This window comes from Entelurus aequoreus, linkage group LG22 (genome assembly GCF_033978785.1).
Source record: "Entelurus aequoreus isolate RoL-2023_Sb linkage group LG22, RoL_Eaeq_v1.1, whole genome shotgun sequence".
Lineage (NCBI taxonomy): Eukaryota > Metazoa > Chordata > Actinopteri > Syngnathiformes > Syngnathidae > Entelurus > Entelurus aequoreus.
The window spans coordinates 34,004,369-34,017,308 of NC_084752.1; the positions used below are offsets into that span (position 1 = coordinate 34,004,369).

At 38.9% G+C, this 12,940-nt stretch overlaps 1 pseudogene; it reads right to left on the reverse strand.

Moving 5' to 3' along the window:
* Positions 1–1,207: 1,207 nt before the first annotated feature.
* On the reverse strand, positions 1,208–1,316 carry LOC133640070 (5S ribosomal RNA; annotated as a pseudogene).
* Positions 1,317–12,940: the final 11,624 nt, after the last annotated feature.

Genomic DNA, 12,940 nt, shown 5'->3' on the forward strand with positions numbered 1-12,940 from the left:
GACCGTTCGCCTGTGCATCGGTTGGGGACATTTCTGCGCTGCTAACCTGAATTGAATATAAGAATTTAATATAAGTTGAAAAGGATTTGCAAATCATTGTATTGTCTTTTTATTTACCATTTACACAACTTCACTGGTTTTGGGGTTTGTAAAAAAAACAAAAAAAGATGATGGATTGTCATTATCTTTTTATCCATAACAGCTTGACAGATACAGATGATATGAAAGTGACAGTGTTTACATCACTGGCAGGATGACAATATCAAGGTGCGCTGCCCTTGGGGGCCCGCATTGATAAGACCCTCATTTGCAGGGAGCATGCTGAAGGTCTGTGCCACACCTGCAGGCGGGCTCTGCACTTTAAAGTCGTGGTTTATGTTCTCATTTTTAAATTCCCCCTATATGGCAAGCTCAGATTTATAAACTTTGTCTGCAATACAAACTCACCCTGCTGTGCAAGGAGCTGAGCACTTCCTCTGCGCTCCATTTGCTCCGAGGGTTGACTCTCAAGAGAAGGGCAAAGAAAATAAAGTTTCACCCCTCTTCCTCTCCTTGGCTGCAAGTGCAAGTTGAGATGATAGATTATCGGGCTGGATGCATTTATTTTGCATGCTCTTCTGTTATCACAACTGCTGTTGATTTGCTTGTGTTTTTGTTTTTTCTGTGTGTGTGTGTGTGTGTGTGTGTGTGTGTTCTTGTATTTCTACCCTTCTTGAGACACCAACAAGGAAAAGTACTTTCCACGGTGAACAAGTTAGGACCAAAATCATGGCCCTATTGCATCTAATAGAGAATGTGTCATTCGCACCCCTGGTGGTGAAATCTATCAAAATAAGGGTGGTGCCAAAAAGCAGGGATTTTTTAAATTGACTGTGTGTCGGTTTTAAAAGTGCTCCCCCTCTGGTCAACATATGAAATAACAAGTGTATGTAAGACATTTTTTTTTTTTTTTTTTTTTTGTCCTGTCCAGCTTCTCAGGCAAATCATATAGTTGATGTAGATGTCCATATCGGCTGTTCAGATGTACTTTACAAAAGAGAAGTGTAGGATACTTCTCTTGTTGCCTTATTTGTATTTGATTTTCCATCCATCCATTTTCTAGCGCTTATTCCCTTCGGGGTCGCGGGGGGTGCTGGAGCCTATCTCAGCTACAATCGGGCGGAAGGCGGGGTACACCCTGGACAAGTCGCCACCTCATCGCAGGGCAAGCTTACAGCACCTGGTATTCCCAGGCAGTCTACCATCCAAGTACTAACCAGGCCCGACCCGGCTTAGCTTCCGAGATCTGGCATGCTCAGGATAGTATGGCCGTAAGCCTGTATTTGACTTTATTAAATGTATTTATATTATCATTTGGTGCAGCCGGGCCGGAGCAGGAGGGGATAGAAAGAGAAAAAAAGGAAGACAGAGGGGGGAATTGTGGGGACAAAAGGGGGATTAGACAGAGAGACAAAAACAACAACAGCAAACACAACAACAACAACAACAGAGCAACATCAGCAAATACGACATGTACAAATATGATGGTAAAAGTAATAGCAAATAAGCAGTTAGCGAAAATAAAAAATAATACATAAATGACAATGAGCATTATTACACTAATAATGGAGCAATACAAATACCAATAGAAATAGCGTTTTTGATAATGAACAATACCAATACTTTACCTTTATTATCAACAATACAGTTGTTCAAATGCAACAATACATATACGTAATGATAACTTGAGATACGAAATAATGTATGTAAGAAATTGAAATGCGACCCCTTTGGCCAATTTTTTTTTTTTTTTTGTATCAAATAAATATGTATATAGAGACATACTGTAATAACTTGAAGTATATAATGAAGATTTAAAAACCAATTACAAACAAAAAATTCAAAAAAAAATTAACTAAAAGCAGTCATTTTCTCACAATGTGTCGACTTTTTTCTTATAAAATTGGGAACCATTTCTCATATGCTTTCTGTTTCTGTAATATTGCAATATTTTATCATAAGATTATTACTTTTTTATGTAAAATTATAACTTTTTAATGCAAAATGGTGACATTTGTCATATAAAATTCTGACTTTTATCACAATATCACCATTTTTTGTTTTTGTTTTTGAAAAATAGTGACATTTTTTGAGTAAAATTATGACCTTTGTCATAATTTTGCTGAGTAAAATTCTGATTATCATTATTATAATATTGGCCAAATTTGAAAGTTTTCTTATAAAATTGTGACTTTTTCGAGTAAAATTACGACTCTTTTCATAAAATTGCCCAAATTTTAAGCTTTTCTTGCAAAATTGCGACTGTTATTAAATAGAATTCCAACTTTCATCATAATATTGAACAAATGTTCAGTTTTTCTTGTAAAATTTTGACTTGCGTTGAGTAAAATTACGACTTTTATTATAACACTGCCCAAATTCTAAGTTTTTCTTGTGAAATTCCAACTCATTTTTCACAACAAGCTTTTTATATTTGCATAGTATGTATGTATTATTAATGTTGTAAATACACATCTTTATACATTGTTGCGTTTGACCAGATGTTCCTCCAAGTGGGATGTAAAACGCTGGTCAGTCCCAAGTTCCTTAGATGACATATAAACTGAACTCAAATGTACCACCAAGCACAGGATAGGCATTTTGTAATTTATTTTCAAATATTTGAGAATAGAGACCAGCCTCGAACAACACATACAAATGCATAGCCCAAGTTGATCTGACCACATCCCGGAATGCACTCTCCTCTTCAATATCCCCCCCCCCCCCCCCCCCCGCCCTCACGGCCGCACAGATGCCCATTGTGTCCGTTATCTCAAGTCGGCCCGAGAAGGGAAGCAGGGAGGACTCCTCTTCTCTGCCTCCTACTTCAAGGCCGTCCACAGTGCAAGCACTTTGTCATGAGACGATCAAAACAATGAAAAGAGTACAAGATGGAACATTAGCTATTTAAAATATGACTATAGAAATATAGAAAGAAGTAACTCTTAATTATGGATAAATGTGGATATATGCATCCGTCAACATCTAGAAAGGGTGGTCCTAAAGAGGTAAGCTTTTTTCGGAGGTCTCAAGAAGGTGTGTGTGTGTGTGTGTGTGTGTGTGTGTGTGTGTGTGTGTGTGTGTGTGTGTGTGTGTGTGTGTGTGTGTGTGTGTGTGTGTGCGTGTGTTCTGGTAATGCTTACTTAATGGGGCATCACTCTTCACCTTTAGGGGACCTCTGACGGTATGGGGACAAAAAAAACAGGTGCCCTAAATGGAAACCTTTTTAAACGATAGTCAGATCCATTCTGAAGATGCCTAAGTGATTTTTAAGCTTTGGCCCATAAAACATGTTTACTGGTTAGTTTGAGTGTAAGACATTTGCACAGCAGCCCCCTCATGGGGCTGTAGCTGGTACTGCACTCGCTGCTCTGCTCACACTTCTTCCGTGTATAGTTAATCACTTCCACCTGGTCCCCATAACGAAGGTGGTTTGTCTGCAGGAGATGTCGGCTAATGGGATACGAAAATAAGCTGTTTAAACCAAAAGGTAAGCACATCTTTCTTATAAATGGAGTTTATTGACTATCATTTGTACAAGGACAATTTGTTCATAACAAAGTTAAGCCAAAAAATTAGGTAAGCTAGTTACGTCTTGTGAGTTAGCATAGCACGATAACTAATTCGACCCGATTAGCTGGAGAAGCTAAGCTAAGCTAAGTATAGCTAGGAAAATAAGCATGTTTTATCAATGTTGTTTTCACAAAATGCCTATACTAATTGTATTGTCATCTCAATTTATATATTTTACTACAAAGAGTTAAGGATATATTTTTTATATCCAGTATGTGTGTGTGTGTGTGTGTGTGTGTCTGTGTGTGTGTGTGTGTGTGTGTGTGCGTGTGTGTGCGTGTGTGTGCGTGTGTGTGCGTGTGTGTGCGTGTGTGTGTGTGTGTGTGTGTGTGTGTGTGTGTGTGTGTGGTATCGAGTGGGGTATTCAGGCATGTACACCAGGAGTCTTGTGTCTTCCTTTTTCCATACGGACGTTACGCTTTTGCACATTGCAAACATTGCAATAGCGTAATCAAGGGTACCAAAATGTATTTTGATACTTTTAAAAATAAAAGGCAGCACAGAGAGTCTTATGATAAATGAAATATGTTTATTATTGCAATCTTAGAATGTTGTCCTTAAATAAAATAGTGAACATACTAGACAACTTGTCTTTTAGTTGTAAGTAAACAAACAAAGACTCCTAATTAGTCTGCAGACGTATGCAGGAACATATTGTGTCATTTATACACCTATTATTTTGTCTATATTATGAGGGACAAACTGTAAAAATCTATTATTAATCTACTTGTTCATTTACTGTTAATATCTGCTTATTTTCGGTTTTAACATGTTCTATCTACACTTCTGTTAAAATGTAATAATCACTTATTCTTCTCTTCTTCGATACTTTACATTTGTTTTGGATGATACCACACATTTAGGTATCGATTCAATACCAAGTAGTTACATGATTATACATTGGTCATATTTAAAGTATTTCCAGACTTTATAAACAAAAATTGTGTGGAAATTGGATAGTAGTCAGCTGGAGGCATGTCTTAATGAAATTAAACAATGGATGTCCGCTAACTTTTTGGAACTCAACGCCAAGAAAACGGAAATGCTAATTATCGGTCCTGCTAGACACCGACACCTATTTAATAATACCACCTTAACATTATATGTTAAGCTGGTATTATGCGGTCCTCTCCAAGGTTTCTCATTGACATCCCACTGTGTTGTGAGTTTTTCCTTGCCCTGATGTGGGATCTGAACCGAAGATGTCATTGTGGCTTGTGCAGCCCTTTATGAGACACTTGCGATATAGGGCTATATAAATAAACATTGATTGATTGATTGATTGATTGAGTCTAAACAGAAGGGCAATGGAGCACTGCAACACCTGCAGATGGCGCCATAACACAAATAACACACCTATTTGCTTGTTTTTTTTTGTTTCAAACTGGCCACGGGGGAGAAAAATCCATAAATAATCTGCACCATTTTATAAGCCACAGTATTCAAAGCGTTGAAAAAAAATATAGTCCGAATTTTACGATAGTTATCTACCGAAAAGCTAAAATGTATTGATGTTGTTGGAACAGATTGCCATACTTATTTCCAGTAGCAAAAATACATGGAGAAGTTTGGTCCTTTTAATTCATTTTTGACTTTAAAAATGAACATTTGCCAGTAAAAGAAGCAAGCTACAGTACAGTAGTCTCCAGCAGTGTGATGGAGCGTTTGCTTGGCTAAACTTTTTGTAATAACTCGGCACTGGTGCTTTTTGAGTCTTTTCACATGTCAGTAAGGGCAGTGAGACACCGCTTGGAGGAGAAGACAAAAAAGGAACAAAGACATGCTTTAACTTTGGGGAGTAAAAGACATTGAAGTCCTCCATTGCTCGGTCTCGTTAGTGACGGGCGGGGTCGAAGTCGCCGCCACAAAAAATGAATAATGTTCTGCCTCTCTGTGTGATGGCATAGCAGTTTTATTCAAACACAGCTGCTCTAGGCGAGGAGGCTCTGGCTTTGATGGACCGCCTCAGAGAAAGCTGACTTTAAAGGTGCCATATGTAAAAATGTGGCCAGAAATGGTACTGCAATCACGGTCAAAATGCTGTAGTCCCCTCCCCCTCCCCCTGACTGAGGTTGCCAGATACGCTGCCGAATCCAGCTGGATGGACTGGGCTACTCCAAGGAACATCAAACTTTCACTGCCTCTTACTAGGGGTTGAGGTGCTGAGACCATAATAGCTGGATAGACAAGCGTTTTGTCAATAACACATCTATAAACAACACATTTTACACAGAAATGAGGCTATTTTCAGGAAGAAGTACGTCATGCTTGTGTACAATAGCACAACAAATGGCAATCATATGGTTATTGTCAGTACTATCAGAAAACAAAGACTAAAACCAACTACAACCAACCCTAGCAATGGTTATACTGGTGAAAATAAGTAGAGCATGCTTAGCAGCCTAATGTACACCCAAAACTAAAGAGGAGACATTTGACCAAGGTATGCCTGTAGGCTACACCAATGAGGAATTATTTGATCATGTGATTTGGCTGTTTCCATACGCTTTACATTGCCATGATGACAGCCGTGCTAATGTTGGAACCCATTTCCTCAGCGTATAATAATAATAATATTAATTAGAGGTGTCCGATAATGGCTTTTTTGCCGATATTCCGATATTGTCCAACTCTTAATTACCAATTCCGATATCAACCGATACCGACATATACAGTCGTGGAATTGACACATTAGTATGTCTAATTTTGTTGTGATGCCCCGCTGGATGCATTAAACAATGTAACAAAGTTTTCCAAAATAAATCAACTCAAGTTATGGGAAAAAATGCCAACATAGCACTGCCATATTTTTTTATTATTGGAGTCACAGTGCTTTTTTTTTTTTTTAACATGCCTCAAAACAGCAGCTTGGAATTTGGGACATGCTCTCCCTGAGACAGGAGCCAGCTGATCTGCGCAGTGTTAAGTTGCTAGTATTCTATTTTGCGTCCTTTTCTACTGATGTTTTCCTCAAGATGCTTGGGGAAATGCTGAGAGAGCATGAGCAAACAAAGACTATGGTGTCTATCAAAGAGGAGAAGTCCGAAAATGGCAATTATTTTGTGTTGTTTTTTTTTGCTCTCAATGTTAACCATATCAGTTTTGAAGTATTTATGGACCAGGGCGACAACAACTTACACTTAAGTAATCAAAATAAAAATTGTATATGTCTTTTATCCTCATTATGTTGGGGAATGGGCTCCAGTTCTGTAGATGACATCACACCAAGAGGGGGCGTTCCAAGTACAGCTACTGTACTTAACAGACTATAGAGCACACCGGTATATAAGCCGCAGGTATATATGTTGGGAAATTAGGTATTTACACTGAAATATTATGTATATGTTTATTTACATACATTAATTGTTTTCAAACAGTGTCTGTAACACGGCAGTAAAACAGCTGATCAAACAAAACAGAAGTCATTGTCATGGACCCACTAGCGGAGAGGAGGTTGAGGTGGGCGGGGTTGGGGGGGCGGAGTTGAGTTGGGGAAGGAGAGTAGGGGGTAGCGGGGGGTGTATATTGTAGCGTCCCGGAAGAGTTAGTGCTGCAAGGGGTTCTGGGTATTTGTTCTGTTGTGTATATGTTGTGTTACGGTGCGGATGTTCTCCCGAAATGTGTTTGTCATTCTTGTTTGGTGTGGGTTCACAGTGTGGCGCATATTTGTAACAGTGTTAAAGTTGTTTATACGGACACCCTCAGTGTGACCTGTATGGCTGTTGATCAAGTATGCTTGCATTCACTTGTGTGTGTGAAAAGTCATAGATATAGATAGTGACTGGGCCGGCACGCAAAGGCAGTGCCTTTAAGGTTTATTGGCGCTCTGTACTTCTCCCTACGTCTGTGTGCACAGTGGCGTTTTAAAAAGTCATACATTTTACTTTTTGAAACCGATACCGATAACTTTGAAAATTATACCGATAATGTCCGATATTACATTTTAAAGCATATACTATTAATGGATTTGATTTTTTATAGACACTCAAAGAGAAGCGAGAACCCATCATTCATTCACTCCATATTCACACCTGATTGACTAAGGTCTGACATGTTTAGTAACTTTACCAGTGGCAGTAGCCAGACGAAGAGGGCGGTGCGTAACTGGCAACCTGGATGTGACACACTCATAGACTTTCTAATTGGTCAAACGGTAAAGGGCGAGACATCGAAATGAAAACAATCACAAGATTTCGGGGCTGTAAATCTAATTTTGAAATGAGCATATCCCGGCTGAACTACTGTTATCAGTTGGAAAATAACATGATTTATTAATGCCTCTTGACATATCATTTAATGATGACTTGGCATGACCTTACTACATACTGTATGTATATATATAAATATGTGTATGTATATGTATATATATGTATATACATATGTATGTATGTATATATATGTATATACATATGTATGTATGTATATATATATATATATATATATATATATATATATATATATATATATATATATATATATATATATATATATATATATACATATATATATATATATATATATATATATATATATATATATATATATATATATATATATATATACACTACCGTTCAAAAGTTTGGGGTCACATTGAAATAAATGTCCTTATTTTTTAAGGAAAAGCACTGTACTTTTCTATGAAGATAACTTTAAACTACCGTATTTCCTTGAATAGCCGCAGGGGCGCTAATTAATTTAAAACCTCCTGTCACTCCGGCGTTTACCGGATACCGGCGGGATGGCCGTGCATGCGGTAATTATTTTAAAACCTCTTCTCACTCCGGCGTTTACCAAAAGGAATCCGGTAAATTTAGGCGTGCGCTTTGAGTGTGATGTAAGCATACCATCAGGAAAAGCACATTTAATAAAAAAAAACGTTATTATGGTCTTACCTGTACTTATAAATGGAGTCCATTTGCAGCTCCTTCTGACCAAAAGCATCAATAACTTGTTTATAGAAGTCTTCCTTATTTTCTTTCTTCCGTTTTAAAAGTCTCTCTGTCTCGATGGAGATATTCCTTTAATTATTACCTCCTGCTTCGATTGAAAGTCCAGTTTAGAAAACTGTTTTATTTTAGATACCGGTATGTAATCCTCCTTGTTAAAAGTTCAGGCAGAGGCTGCGTGTGTTCACTTCTTCTGCAGTACCGGAAGTCGCAAGAAGGATCACTAGCGCGGCAGCGCCCTCTACCACCAGGAGGCGGGAGTCATTTCATGACTCATACAGTATTTGACACACGCAGCTACGGTATATTAATAAAACATAGCTGCTTACTGTTCTTTTTAGCATACTGTATCCGGTATTCAATAACTTGGACCTTAAATCCTACTGAATAGCTCTTTATCTTTTTTCCTTTGTGCGATTGTAAACTACTGAAAGCAGCTTCCTCCATTTTGAAAATGAGGACAGGTAAAGCGTCACTCGTGACGTAACGAATTTGACCCGGTGGAAGTTCTAGCCATATGCTAAATATTTTGCGAAACGAGTTTGACCCGGTGAAAATTATAGACATGCGATAATAAAATTATTATTTTGCGAAACGAATTTGATCCGGCGTCAATAATGAACCGGCGATAAGGCCAAGCATGCGTTAATTATTTTGAGAAACGAGTTTGACCCGGCAGTAATTCTAGACGTGCGAATACTATATTCCCTGCGCCAATTCAAGGAAATAAGGTAGTCTTAACTTTAAAGAAATACACTCTATACATTGCTAATGTGGTAAATGACTATTCTAGCTGGGGACGGCGTGGCGTAGTGGGTAGAGCAACCGTGCCAGAAACCTGAGGGTTGCAGGTTCGCTCCCCGCCTCTTACCATCCAAAAAATCGCTGCCGTTGTGTCCTTGGGCAGGACACTTCACCCTTTGCCCCCGGTGCCGCTCACACCGGTGAAATGAATGATGAATGAATGGTAGGTGGTGGTCGGAGGGGCCGTAGGCGCAAACTGGCAGCCTCGCTTCCGTCAGTCTACCCCAGGGCAGCTGTGGCTACAAATGTAGCTTACCACCACCAGGTGTGAATGAATGATGGGTTCCCACTTCTCTGTGAGCGCTTTGAGTATCTAACAATAGAAAAGCGCAATATAAAATCTAATCCATTATTATTACTATTATTAGCTGCAAATGTTTGGTTTTTGGTGCAATATCTACATAGGTGTATAGAGGCCCATTTCCAGCAACTATCACTCCAGTGTTCTAATGGTACAATGTGTTTGCTCATTGGCTCAGAAGGCTAATTGATGATTAGAAAACCCTTGTGCAATCATGTCCACACATCTGAAAACAGTTTAGCTCGTTACAGAAGCTACAAAACTGACCTTCCTTTGAGCAGATTGAGTTTCTGGAGCATCACATTTGTGGGGTCAATTAAACGCTCAAAATGGCCAGAAAAAGAGAACTTTCATCTGAAACTCGACAGTCTATTTTTGTTCTTAGAAATGAAGGCTATTCCACAAAATTGTTTGGATGACCCCAAACTTTTGAACGGTAGTGTATATATATATGTATGTATATATATATATATATATATATATATATATATATATATATATATATATATATATATATATATATATATATATATATATATATACAGTATGGCCCCTTTAAGGGACTGATCTCGAGGCGATATCGTTTGCCTACAAGTCAGCGTCTCTTCTCCACTATCCCTGTCACAGGCCGGCAGCTGTTTTTTTTTTTCCTACTTTGGAGGATACCTCCACACGACTGAGGGGGATCCAATCGGCAATCTTGGAAGTGAGAGACAAGCACTCGAACGCCTGAGCCAAGACGCTGCAACAACATGGTGGTAAAGGCCAGGTGAATACATTAGCTTGAGGAAATCCATTGACTTTTGCTGGGAATGTCCTTGACTGGATTACGCTCCAAGCTGGGGGCTTGTGCTCCTTTCCCACTTCTTGTGTTCATGAACATCTGGTGGATGTTCTTCCTGTCAAATCCCAAGAGAAATATGGAAATTTATTTGTGTCCCCCTGAGTAAGCATCCATCTTGAAGAATTATTTCACTTGAGTACAGTCTTTAGCCATGTAAACATTGAGACTAAAGACCATCAGCCGATCAGTTGAAAAAAGCAAATATCGGCCCCCAATCCAATCCAAGGACATCGCTATTTGATACAGTTTATGAGGTTTCAAATTTAGTAACATATTTTAGGGACTATAAAGCGCACCCACAATGTTTTTGAAGAAAAACATATTTTCCCATATATTAGCCGCACCGGACAATAAGCCGCATATATATATATATATATATATATATATATATATATATATATATATATATATATATATATATATACGTTATAAAATGAGTTATTTAACCCTTGTGTAATGTTCATATTGTTGTTACTCAGCCAGCGTTTGTGGGTCTGATGGACCCGTTGCATTTTGTGGCTTTTATGTTAAAATACTGAACAGATGTTTATTGGGATAAGTTAAACATCTGTTCAGTATTTTAACAAAAAAGTGTTTGATTGTGAGGCATTAAAAGCCACAAAATGCAACGGGTCCATCAGACCAGGTACACAGAACATCCATTTCCACACTTCTATTATCCCCGGGTCCAGTGGACCCGGACATCCATCCACCCATCCATTTACTACCGCTTATTCCCTTCGGGGTCGCGGGGGGCGCTGGAGCCTATCTCAGCTACAATTGGGCGGAAGGAGGGGTACACCCTGGACAAGTCGCCACCTCATCGCAGGGCCAACACAGATAGACAGACAACATTCACACTCACATTCACCCGGACATCTTATATGTAATAGAAATGTGTAGGGGGGGGTGCATGATGTGTGGTCATTAAATATGTATTCTGATATATGTTCTTCACAGAAAATATTTTAATAAAAAATGAAAACGGGTCCCACAGACCCGAACACCACACAAGGGTGTAAATATCTAGTAAATGTTTATTTACATACCTTATTTTTTCCAAATGAAGCCATGTAGTACCTGTTAGTTTTTTTGTTTGTTTTTCCCCATTTAGTGGAAGACTACCGTATTTTCCAGACTACTTTTGGCTATAAAAGCTGCACCCAAAACATTTTAGGAGAAAAACACCGGACTATAAGGCGCAGATATATATGTTGTGAAATTAGTTATTTACACAGAAAAATTCTGCAATTGTTAATTGACATACCATAATTGTTTCCAAACGGTGTCTGTAACACGGCAGTAAAACGGCTGATCAATCAAAACAGAAGTCATGGTCATGGACCCACTAGCTGAGGAAGCTCGCTCTCCAATCGGCTAAACAGACTGAGGAATTTGTGAAACTGAAACAATATAACAAGTTAATAATACTAACAGACATTCGTAAACGTGTTAGCATATTAGCAAATGCTAACAATGCTGGCGTCATTGCATTACGATAGCACGTATAAATATGAATGAAAACACTCCGACAGACATCACACAGGAGGTGGTTTAGTACGTACCAATAGTTTGAGTTATATTGTAAAACTTTTAAACGTTGCCTGGACTGATGAATAAAGAATCCATACAAGTAGAAATGCTATGGATGGCTGGAAGATTGAACGATGATGGGAAAAAAAAGATGAGCACCTGCAGTCAGCTAATTTGTCCAAAAGATGGTGCCATACTACAAACAATAAAACACCCTCTAGGTGTTTGTGCTTGTTTTTTTTATTTTAATCATATAATTGTATTATTGCCGTTAACGATGAAAAATCCATAAATTAGCCGCTCTGTCTTATAAGCGACAGAGTTCAAAGTTTCGGAAAAAAGTAGCGGTTTATAGTCCGGAAATGACGGTAAATTCGCCGATCATTGCCATCGTGAGGCAAATAAATGTTACACTGTGATGTATTTTGTCTGGCAGAACAAGTCGGGCGAGACGCGTTGTTCAATACAGGATGTTGCATAAGAGCAAGGCGTGTAACCAACCTTCCGTACATCGGGGCTTCACAAACACGTTATCAACGGTTCCTTGGGCTCCCACTCGAAAAACAAGGGAGCGTTTAAGGAGAGGCCACTTTCCACAACATGTGCATTTGCAATAACTTTCCATGCTGACATCCTGCCTCTCGTTTAATTAGTTTGCCCTCCCTCATCCAAGGCTCTTCCTGTTGTTCTTCATCCCTTCTTCCGCCTGTCACATGCATTCAACACCTTGCCTTTCCTCACTCGCCTTCGGACCCTCGGCACTCCGTCAGACACCCCCTGAGATGGTCGTGACGGCTCTGCCCTCGCATCAGTGCCACTGTCAGTGATTAGGAAAAATTAGCTCCCCTACTTTGGTGAGTCCGTCCACGCTGTTGTGGCTTTTTAATTGCACTTTGAATA